The sequence below is a fragment of the Bos taurus genome, chromosome 10 (genome assembly GCF_002263795.3).
Source record: "Bos taurus isolate L1 Dominette 01449 registration number 42190680 breed Hereford chromosome 10, ARS-UCD2.0, whole genome shotgun sequence".
Classification (NCBI taxonomy): domain Eukaryota; kingdom Metazoa; phylum Chordata; class Mammalia; order Artiodactyla; family Bovidae; genus Bos; species Bos taurus.
The window spans coordinates 67,327,108-67,337,791 of NC_037337.1; the positions used below are offsets into that span (position 1 = coordinate 67,327,108).

General features: G+C 40.9%; 1 pseudogene; it reads left to right on the forward strand.

The window, feature by feature from the left end:
• Positions 1–8,462: 8,462 nt before the first annotated feature.
• Positions 8,463–9,246, forward strand: LOC112448563 (palmitoyl-protein thioesterase 1-like; annotated as a pseudogene).
• The last annotated feature ends 1,438 nt before the right edge of the window (positions 9,247–10,684 follow it).

The following is a 10,684-nucleotide window of genomic DNA, read 5'->3' on the forward strand; positions in this document are numbered from 1 at the left end:
CATATATATAAGAGAGAGAGAAAGAGTCTTTAAGAGTCAGATCTTTGCTTATATTCTGTATATGATTTCTAGATCTGAAATGTGCATGACTACATGGCTAAAATTAAATTGCATCTTCTATGCATTGTATGTCTTCATTTTTCCAGGCTAACTGAGGAACGATTTATCCTAAATTGCATTCCTGGCCCAAGTAACTCCCCATGCTATATTGATGTATTTGTGCAGAATCCCTTCTAATTCCACCTATCCCCACCTATGTTGTTTTTTACATTCCTTCTAGTCCAAATCCATCCCTATATTATTGTTTATAATCTCCTCAATTGCAAGTTCAGCAGTGCTCTGCCTTTAGGAGAAATGATAGCTTATAATAAAAGGTAGATCCCACTGATTCACTGTAGATCAGTAAGAATTCTGACACCACAAAAGGAGCCTGCTGCAATGATGACTTGGATTACCCTGACCAATAACGAGCAGAAAGAGTAAGCTCTTTTCTCAGGGAGAGAGATTGTGAGGGCCCCTCCTCCCAGAGGTGACCTCCACTCAAAGAAAATAAAATGATTTTTCATTGAATTGTACTTAGGAAAGGTAAATATCTTTTGATTTAGATCAAATCCCTTTTAGAAATAATGTTTGCAGTCTTCCACTCTGCCCTCAGCAAGAAAACCCCATTAAGGAAAATACTATTGTCTCAAAACCATGAGAAGAGTTTCTATAAAGTTAGTATCAGCTTTGTTAAAGATAGAAGTCTGTATGCTTATTGCATTTGGCAGCTTCAGTGATTTGATTTTTGCTGACAATAATGTTTTGAAGAATTGAATATCCAAAGAAATGAAAGAACTGTCTGTCCTATATCCTCTAGGAAAGGGCTGGTAATACTCTTTGAGACTCAAGTTGATAATAAATGTATTAAAAATGGTTAAAGTCTTTTATGTTAAATAAAGGTAGGACAGTGAAAATTTTGTTCTCCACTAATTTATTACATTTTTAGAATGATATCCAATTTTGCTAATACTTTTCCAGGAAGTAGTTTGGAATATTTATCAAGAGTCTTTTTAAAATGTGAAGGAAGGGGGTATGATTTTAATAAGACAATATGAAGATTCTCTGTGGCACTGGAACCATTCAGTATCGAATACAGTGGTAGATACACCACCCCACACATGTGATAAAATTGCATAAAACTTAATACATACATGCATAAGTACAAGCAAAAGTGGGAAAATCTGAATAAGATTGTGAATTGTATCAATGTCAACATCTTGGTTGTGATATTATATGATAGTTTTGCTAAATTTAGCCTTGGGGGAACATATACAAGGGATCTCTGCATAGTGTTTCTCACAACTGTATGTAAATCTACAATTGTTTTGATAAAATGCTCCATTTAAAAAATGTAAGCCTGCCAAGACAAATGAGATGCAAAGTATCCCTGGATAAAGAAAGAAATTACTTTGTGTGCTATAAAAATTTTAGCTATAAGGAACTTCCCTGGTGGTCCAGTTGCTGAGACTCTACGCACCCAATATGGGCGGTCCGGTTTTAGTCCCTGGTCAGGGAGCTAAGATTCCACATGTCACAACTGAAAGATGTCACATGCTGCAACTGGGACCTGGCTCACCCAAATAAATAAATAAAAGACATTTTTAAACATTTAGCTCTAAGGCAGAGGATGACCACATTGCAGGGAAACAGCAGTGAGTGGCTCCTCCTAGGCTCTCCATTCTTATCACTTGGGGGAGGGAAAGAAAGAAGGGTGAGTGAAGAAGGAATTCATAGGGCCTAGACTCCATCTTAGGCCTGTTCATGCTGATCATGCTCAGCCACCTTTCCAATGGGCTCTGAACTCTGTGTTTAGTGCCTATGAAAACAACAGAAGGATAAGACCCCCTCCAGACAGGGGAACCTTGAAGATCATATCTAGGTTACTCATCGCCTAAGAGAAAACACACACTAATCACCCCTTCCTCCAGACAGGCCATAAATTTTTCTGTATCTATCGGAGTGTAACCTTGGGGTTATTGATTATTGGCTAATTGTTTGACTGAGCACATGAGCACATAGCACGTGAATGATGGGGTTATTGGGATTGTATTTTCCTTGGTTTATGTAAGTCTCAAGGAATTTGGGGTGGTGGGTTCAGTCACGTACACATAGGGTATAAAAGATTTTCACAAATGCTGGTCGGGGTCCTTGGCTAAGAGGAGACGCTGCCTTGGGCCCGCCGGTGTAATAAACTGCACTCCACTATCTGCATTGTCCTTCTGAGTGAGTTTGTTTCCCGAAACTCATGGCTATAACATGAGGACTTCTTCATCCCGGTAAATTCGTATCTTGAGCCTTATTCTCAAGAATTAGAGATACATGCTGTAGTATTATTTATAATAATAAAAAACTGGAGATAACCTAAAAGTCCATCTTTATGAAATTGATTGCTACGTTATAACATTTCTACCCTGGAATGTCTTGGAACCATTTAAACAAAGCTACAAGGTAAGACACACCAGTATAAAATACAGTTAGGAGAGGGAAGGGCTTCCCAGGTGGTGCTAGTGGTAAAGAACCCACCTGCCAACGACGAGATGCAGGTTTGATCCCTGTGTCAGGAAGATCCCCTGGAGGAGGGCATGGCAACTCCACTCCAGTATTCTTGCCTGGAGAATCCCATGGACAGAGGAACCTGGTGGCCTACAGTCCATAGGGGCGCAAGGAGTCAGACATAACTGAAGCAACGTAGCACAGCACACAGCACAAGAGAGGGAAAGGCTGTGTGTACTTTACAGTATTTAAGTACTGTAGACGGTCACTTGGGGAGAAGCAGGGAGCAAAAACTGGCAGAGTGTCTGTCAAAGTGTTGCTAATGAACTCTAAAAAGAAATTTGAGACCATCTGGGGAAAAGTCAGTGCAGAATAGGTTGGATATTAAGTAATCATTGTAGATTTTTGTTGGATGTAACAATGTGTGTGTTTTAAGTCCTTCCTTACCCTTTATGTATTAGTGTTACATACTAAATACATACAGATAATGTCCGGGTAGATTTGCTTAAATCCAGAAGTGTTCATATATTACTTACACAATTTAAAAACTAAATAAAATAAAGCAAATGTTCCCAGTAGTTACCTCTAGGCTATGTAATTATGGGTACCTCTTTTTCTTGATGCTTTACTGTATTTTCTATGTTTTGTATGATGAATAACTATAAAAATCAGAGGGGGAAAAGTAGGGTGTGTTTAAAAAAATCAGGCCAGAGAACTAAGTGATTTATACACAGGTAATTGCAGTACTGATTTTATTAATCTGGAGACAGTGCCTTTTAAGGGACAATTTACCTTTAGACTTATCAGCTGAGTGGTTGCAGATGCCCTTAACCCTGGGTGGTGGAACCAATTGCTCACAGAGTGACCCACGCAGCTGTTTTCCTGCCCAAGTCGCCTGGGCATGGGCCCCATAGCTTCCCGGTGGGTTCCCCGGGTCTGAGTGATTGTATCTCAGGCTGCTGGCTCATATCTAGGGAAGCCCACCAGAACAACCACGGGCAATTTTTTTAAATGACAGTTACAAACAGTGAATAAGGCCTTGAGGGTACAGGCGCATGGATTATCTAAAAGTTGCCCATGTGATTTTGATGAACACATATGGTCAAGCATCTTTGATTTAAATAAGCAGACAGATATGTAATATATATAATATAGAAATAATTTTGTGTGTATATGACTTTGCTTACATAAGCCTTAAATATTTTTGGAGGCAGATGTAAGAAGGTGATACAAAAACAATGACTTTGGGAGTTTCTAGTGGTGGCTGGGAACAGAGAGAAACTTTTCAGTGTACATCCTTTTGTGCATTTCACATTTTATGTGAATGTATTGCCTATTCAAAAAAAATAAGCCAAAAGTGAAAGAAAACCAAATTTTAAATGAACCTCTACTTTAGACACTCAGCTCACCAGAATCACTTTTCTTTTGCTAAAATGGTCAAAGTTCTGTAAAATGGTCACATTTGAAGGGGAGAAGTTTTCACTAAACAATTTTTTGAGAAAGCACCCAACATTGACTTTAAAAAAGCACTAGAAATTTATCATCATAACGGATCTTATATTCTAATAGTTACGGAAACCACTTACCACTGTTGAACCATGCAGTCTACCATCAGGCAGAACATACAGACAGATTGGCTGGAGAAGGAAAGGGTTCTCATTGTGCAGTAATCATAAAGCATTTCATAAAATATCTTTGGTGATAGCAGTTACCTGGCTCATTCAAGGGTGAAGGTGGGAGTAAGCTTTTCCTTAATATTCTTTTCTGCCGTTTGAATTTTGTGCTAAGTACAACACATTACCAGTTTAAAATATATATGCAGTATTTTTAAAGTGTGAGCATTTAAGACTGTGTGATCAGCTAGAACTACAGGTAGCCGATTCACACACACCCCCCCAACCCCACCGCCGCACTTTAAAGTTACTCCCAGCAGCACTTTTGAGTTCAAAGGGCAAAGTCGATTGTGGACACCTTCAAAAATCTGATTCTATATATTGAGGCTGACACAAACTGTGGGTGGAAAACTCTGTTTTAGCAAATACTGCACAATAATCAAACGTGGCTGGGCCTGATCTTAAAATCTAAAATTAAAATAAAATCTGATTCCAATTCAAAAGAGTGGGCACTCAGAGGTTCAGAGGTCAACTGGAAAAGACTGTTCATTTACAACAGTGAGCTAGACATGATCTCGTGGTTTAGGACCATTGGTTAACAAGATGACCAACAGATGGAGAGCCAAGACAGGAACCTCCTCTCTTTAACCCAGTGGCCAGAAGGCAAGTCATTTAATTCTCCCTAAACCCCAACTTCAAGGTTAGGAGGGGTGGCCATGAGGAGATACCCCTCGTCCAAGGTAAGGAGCAGCGGCTGTGCTTTGCTGGAGCAGCCGTGAAGAGATACCCTACGTCCAAGGTAAAAGAAACCCAAGTAAGACAGTAGGTGTTGCGAGAGGGCATCAGAGGGCAGACACACTGAAACCATACTCACAGAAAACTAGTCAATCTGATCACATGGACCACAGCCTTGTCTAACTCAATGAAACTAAGCCATGCCGTGCGGGACCACCCAAGACAGGTGGGTCATGGTGGAGAGGTCTGACAGAATGTGGTCCACTGGAGAGGGGAATGGCAAACTACTTCAGTATTCTAGCCTTGAGAACCCCATGAACAGTATGAAAAGGCAAAATGATAGGATACTGAAAGAGGAACTCCCCATATCGGTAGGTGCCCAATATGCTACTGGAGATCAGTGGAGAAATAAGTCCAGAAAGAATGAAGGGATGGAGCCAAAGCAAAAACAATACACAGTTGTGGATGTGACTGGTGATAGAAGCAAGGTCCGATGCTGTAAAGAACAATATTGCATAGGAACCTGGAATGTTAGGTCCAGGAATCAAGGCAAATTGGAAGTGGTCAAACAGGAGATGGAAAGAATGAACATCGACATTCTAGGAATCAGTGGACTAAAGTGGACTGGAATAGGTGAATTTAACTCAGATGACCATTGTATCTACTACTGTGGGCAGAAATCCCTTAGAAGAAATGGAGTAGCCATCATGGTCAACAAAAGAGTCTGAAATGCAGTACTTGGATGCAATTTCAAAAACGACAGAATGATCTCTGTTCGTTTCCAAGGAAAATCATTCAATATCACAGTGATCCAAGCCTATGCCCCAACCAGTAACACTGAAGAAGCTGAAGTTGAACGGTTCTAGGAAGACCTACAAGACCTTTTAGAATTAACACCCAAAAAAGATGTCCTTTTCATTATAGGGGACTGGAATGCAAAAGTAGGAAGTCAAGAAACACCTGGAGTAACAGGCAAATTTGGCCTTGGAATACGGAATGAAGCAGGGCAAAGGCTAATAGAGTTTTGCCAAGAAAATGCACTGGTCATAGCAAACATCCTCTTCCAACAACACAAGAGAAGACTCTACACATGGACATCACCATTGGTCAACATTGAAATCAGATTGATTATATTCTTTGCAGCCAAAGATGGAGAAGCTCTATACAGTCAGCAAAAACAAGACCAGGAGCTGACTGTGGCTCAGACCATGAACTCCTTATTACCAAATTCAGACTTAAATTGAAGAAAGTAGGGAAAACCACTAGACCATTCAGGTATGACCTACATCAAATCCCTTATGATTATACAGTGGAAGTGAGAAATAGATTTAAAGGACTAGATCTGATAGATAGAGTGCCTGATGAACTATGGACGGAGGTTCATGACTTTGTACAGGAGACAGGGATCAAGACCATTCCCATAGAAAAGAAATGCAAAAAAGCAAAATGGCTGTCTGGGGAGGCCTTACAAAGAGCTGTGAAAAGAAGAGAAGCAAAAAGCAAAGGAGAAAAGGAAAGATATAAGCATCTGAATGCAGAGTTCCAAAGAATAGCAAGGAGAGATAAGAAAGCCTTCTTTAGCGATCAATGCAAAGAAATAGAGGAAAACAACAGAATGGGAAAGACTAGGGATCTCTTCAAGAAAATTAGAGATACCAAGGGAACATTTCATGCAAAGATGGGCTCGATAAAGGACAGAAATGGTATGGACCTAACAGAAGCAGAAGATATTAAAAAGAGGCGGCAAGAATACACAGAAGAACTGTACAAAAAAGATCTTCACGACCCAGATAATCACGATGGTGTGATCACTGACCTAGAGCCAGACATCCTGGAATGTGAAGTCAGGTGGGCCTTAGAAAGCATCACTACGAACAAAGCTAGTGGAGGTGATGGAATTCCAGTTGAGCTCTTTCAAATCCTGAAAGATGATGCTGTGAAAGTGCTGCCCTCAATATGCCAGCACATTTGGAAAACTCAGCAGTGGCCACAGGACTGGAAAAGGCCAGTTTTCATTCCAGTCCCAAAGAAAGGCAATGCCAACGAACACTCAAACTACCGCACAATTGCACTCATCTCACAAGCTAGTAAAGGAATGCTCAAAATTCTCCAAGCCAGGCTTGAGCAATATGTGAACCATGAACTTCTAGATGTTCAAGCTGGTTTTAGAAAAGGCAGAGGAACCAGAGATCAAATTGCCAACATCTGCTGGATATGGAAAAAGCAAGAGAGTTCCAGAAAAACATCTATTACTGCTTTATCGACTATGCCAAAGCCTTTGACTGTGTGGATCACAATAAACTGTGGAAAATTTTGAAAGAGATGGGAATACCAGACCACCTGATCTGTCTCTTGAGAAACCTATATGCAGGTCAGGAAGCAACAGTTAGAACTGGACATGGAACAACAGACTGGTTCCAAATAGGAAAAGGAGTTCATCAAGGCTGTATACTGTCACCCTGCTTATTTAACTTCTATGCAGAGTACATCATGAGAAACGCTGGGCTGGAAGAAGCACAAGCTGGAATCAAGATTGCCAGGAGAAATATCAATAACCTCAGATATGCATATGACACCACCCTTATGGCAGAAAGTGAAGAGGAACTAAAAAGCCTCTTGATGAAAGTGAAAGAGGAGAGTGGAAAAGGTGGCTTAAAGCGCAACATTCAGAAAACGAAGATCATGGCATCTGGTCCCATCACTTCATGGGAAATAGATGGGGAAACAGTGGAAACAGTGTCAGATTTTATTTTGGGGGGCTCCAAAATCACTGCAGATGGTGACTGCAGCCATGAAATTAAAAGACGCTTACTCCTTGGAAGGAAAGTTATGACCAACCTAGATAGCATATTCAAAAGCAGAGACATTACTTTGCCAACAAATGTCCATCTAGTCAAGGCTATGGTTTTTCCAGTGGTCATGTATGGATGTGAGAGTTGGACTGTGAAGAAGGCTGAGCGCCAAAGAATTGATGCTTTTGAACTGTGGTGTTGGAGAAGACTCTTGAGAGTCCCCTGGACTGCAAGGAGATCCAACCAGTCCATTCTAAAGGAGATCAGTCAGGGGTGTTCTTTGGAAGGAATGATGCTAAATCTGAAACTCCAGTACTTTGGCCGCCTCATGTGAAGAGTTGACTTATTGGAAAAGACCCTGATGCTGGGAGGGATTGGGGGCAGGAGGAGAAGGGGACGACAGAGGATGAGATGGCTAGATGGCATCACTGACTCAATGGACATGAGTTTGAGTGAACTCCAGGAGTTGGTGATGGACAGGGAGGCCTGGCATGCTACGGTTCACGGGGTCGCAAAGAGTTGAACACGACTGAGTGACTGAACTGAACTGAAGCCTCAACTTGCTCACTGATAAAATGAAATAAATGTTCTTAACAAAACTGTTGAGAGTGCTGTCATGTGATTGAATCAAGATGGTGGCTCATTTTCCTTCCAGGGTCCCGCATGCCCCTAGTGCTAGGGCATTGTGACCCACTGGCACCACTGCCACTGATGGGTCTAAAGTGGTAAGCAGTCTCTGTAACTATCAGAATGTAAGATGCATTATGATCATTATTTCTGGCATGGGATGGGAGATAGCTGTTGTAATCCCTTAGGCATGGGTGATATTTTAAAAAATGGTTGAGAAGAAAATACCTGAAATTTATGTCTTATCTTTAGGGATTGGTAAGACGCTGATAGAGGATGTGGTGAACGGCTTCTTTTTGAATCTTGGCTTCCCAGTAACAACAATTGGCAAGATTCTTGCTAAAGATCCTAGGTTTCAGTAGGGCTACAATGCTATTGGATCCTCCCAGGGAGGCCAATTTCTATGGGCAGTGTCTCAGAGATGCCCATCACCTCCCATGAGCAATCTCATCTCAGCTGGGGGACAACGTCAAGGTGTTTTTAGACTTCCTCGGTGCCTGGGAGGAAGCGCTCACATCTATGACTTGATCAGAAAAACACTGGATGTTGGGCTTACAGACAAAGCTGTGCCAGCACGCCTGGTGCAAGCAGATACTGGCACAAGCCCGAAAAGGAGGCCAGGTACCACAACCAGAGCATCTTCTGGGCAGATATTAATCAGGGAGAGGCGTCACTGAGTCCTCCAAGAAGAACCTGATGGCCCTGAAGAAGTTTGTGACGGTGAAATTCCTCAATAATTCCACTGTGGACCCCATGGATTCTGAGGAGTTTGGATTTTACAGAAGTGGCCAAGCCAAGAAAACCATTCCCTCACAGGAGAGCGCCCTATACACAGAGGACTGCCTGGGGCTAAAGGCAATGGAAGATACCTGGCTCTAGAAGGAGACCATCGCCAACTGTCTGAAGAATGGTTTTATGCCCACATCATACCCTTCCTTGAGTGAAACCCTCATAGTCTGCACCAGAGTTCAGGGAACCCCTCACACTTCCAAACCAGTTCCCTCCATGCCCAAGCCTGAGCTCAGATCCAGCTAGCAATTAATCCTCTCTAGTTACCATCTAACATGCCTGTCTGGAAAGATCCAAGATACGAATCTTATCCTTTGTCTCATCCTATCAGCATACGGTTTGTCGAAATCTGGAAGATTTCTCTTCCGTCCTCAAAAAAAGCTAAAATACAGGAAATGTAAATTATCAGTTCTCAGGGTTTGGGGTTTCATCTTGATTTTAACATTCTTTTACAGTGTTTGTGGGTTGGCCAAAAGTTTCCTTCAGTTTATAAGTAAAAATAGAAGACACATTTTTCATTTTCACCAAGAACTTTATTGAACAATATACTCACTATTTTATTCTACTACCTTCTGCCATTTTTCAAGCAACTTCATAATTCCATCTTCCCAAAACTTTTTATCTTTTTGAGCAAAGAACAGTTTCAGGTGTTTTTTTACAGTCCTCTAGGGAATTGGAATTTTTTCCATTAACAGAATTTTGTAAAGACTGAAATAAATGCAAATCTGAAGGTGCAATGTTTGGCAAACAGGAAGATGAATCAGAACTTCCCAGCCCAGTTGTAACAAAGCTTGGTCATCAAAGAAACGTGCAATCTTGCATTACTCTGATGAAAGATTATGCATTTTCTCTTCACTAATTCCAGATGCTTTTTGTCGAGTGCTGCTTTCAGTTGGTCTACTTTGGAGCAGTACTTGCTGGAATTTATCATTTGGTTTTCCACAAGGAGCTTATAATAGAGGACTCCCAATGCCACCATATACACATCACCAAGACCTGCTTTTGGTGTGGTGGTTCATTTCAATAGCCCCATGAACTCTTCCATTCCATATTATTGTACAGTATCCACTTTTCATCACTCATTACAATGTTTTAAAAGTGAAATGTTTTCTTTACATTTAAATGGAGAATCACGTGCAGAAATACAGTCAAGAAGGTGCCACCCCACTCCCGCTTAACTTACATGGACCCCAAACATCAAAGTGACTAACATAATCAAGCTGATGCAAATGATATTCAGTGCTCTGTTTGGATATTTTGAATTTGTCAGCTATCTCCCACATGTTATAATGTTGATTTTTCTCAATTGATGTCTCAATTTGATCCCTATCAACTTCAACTGGTCTACCTAGCCACGGAGCATCATCCAGTGGGAAATCTCCAGCAGGAAGCTTCAGAAGCTTCATAAACCACTTTTGACATTTTCGATCGGTCACAGCCCCTTTTGCATACACTGCCCAAATCTTTTTGTGTGTGTTTCAGTAGTGTTTTTACTTTTCTTGAAATAATAAAGCATAATATGCCAAAATGTTGCTTTTTTCTTCTATCTTCAATATTTAAATGGCTACACAAAAATTCAGCAATTTTTTTCAA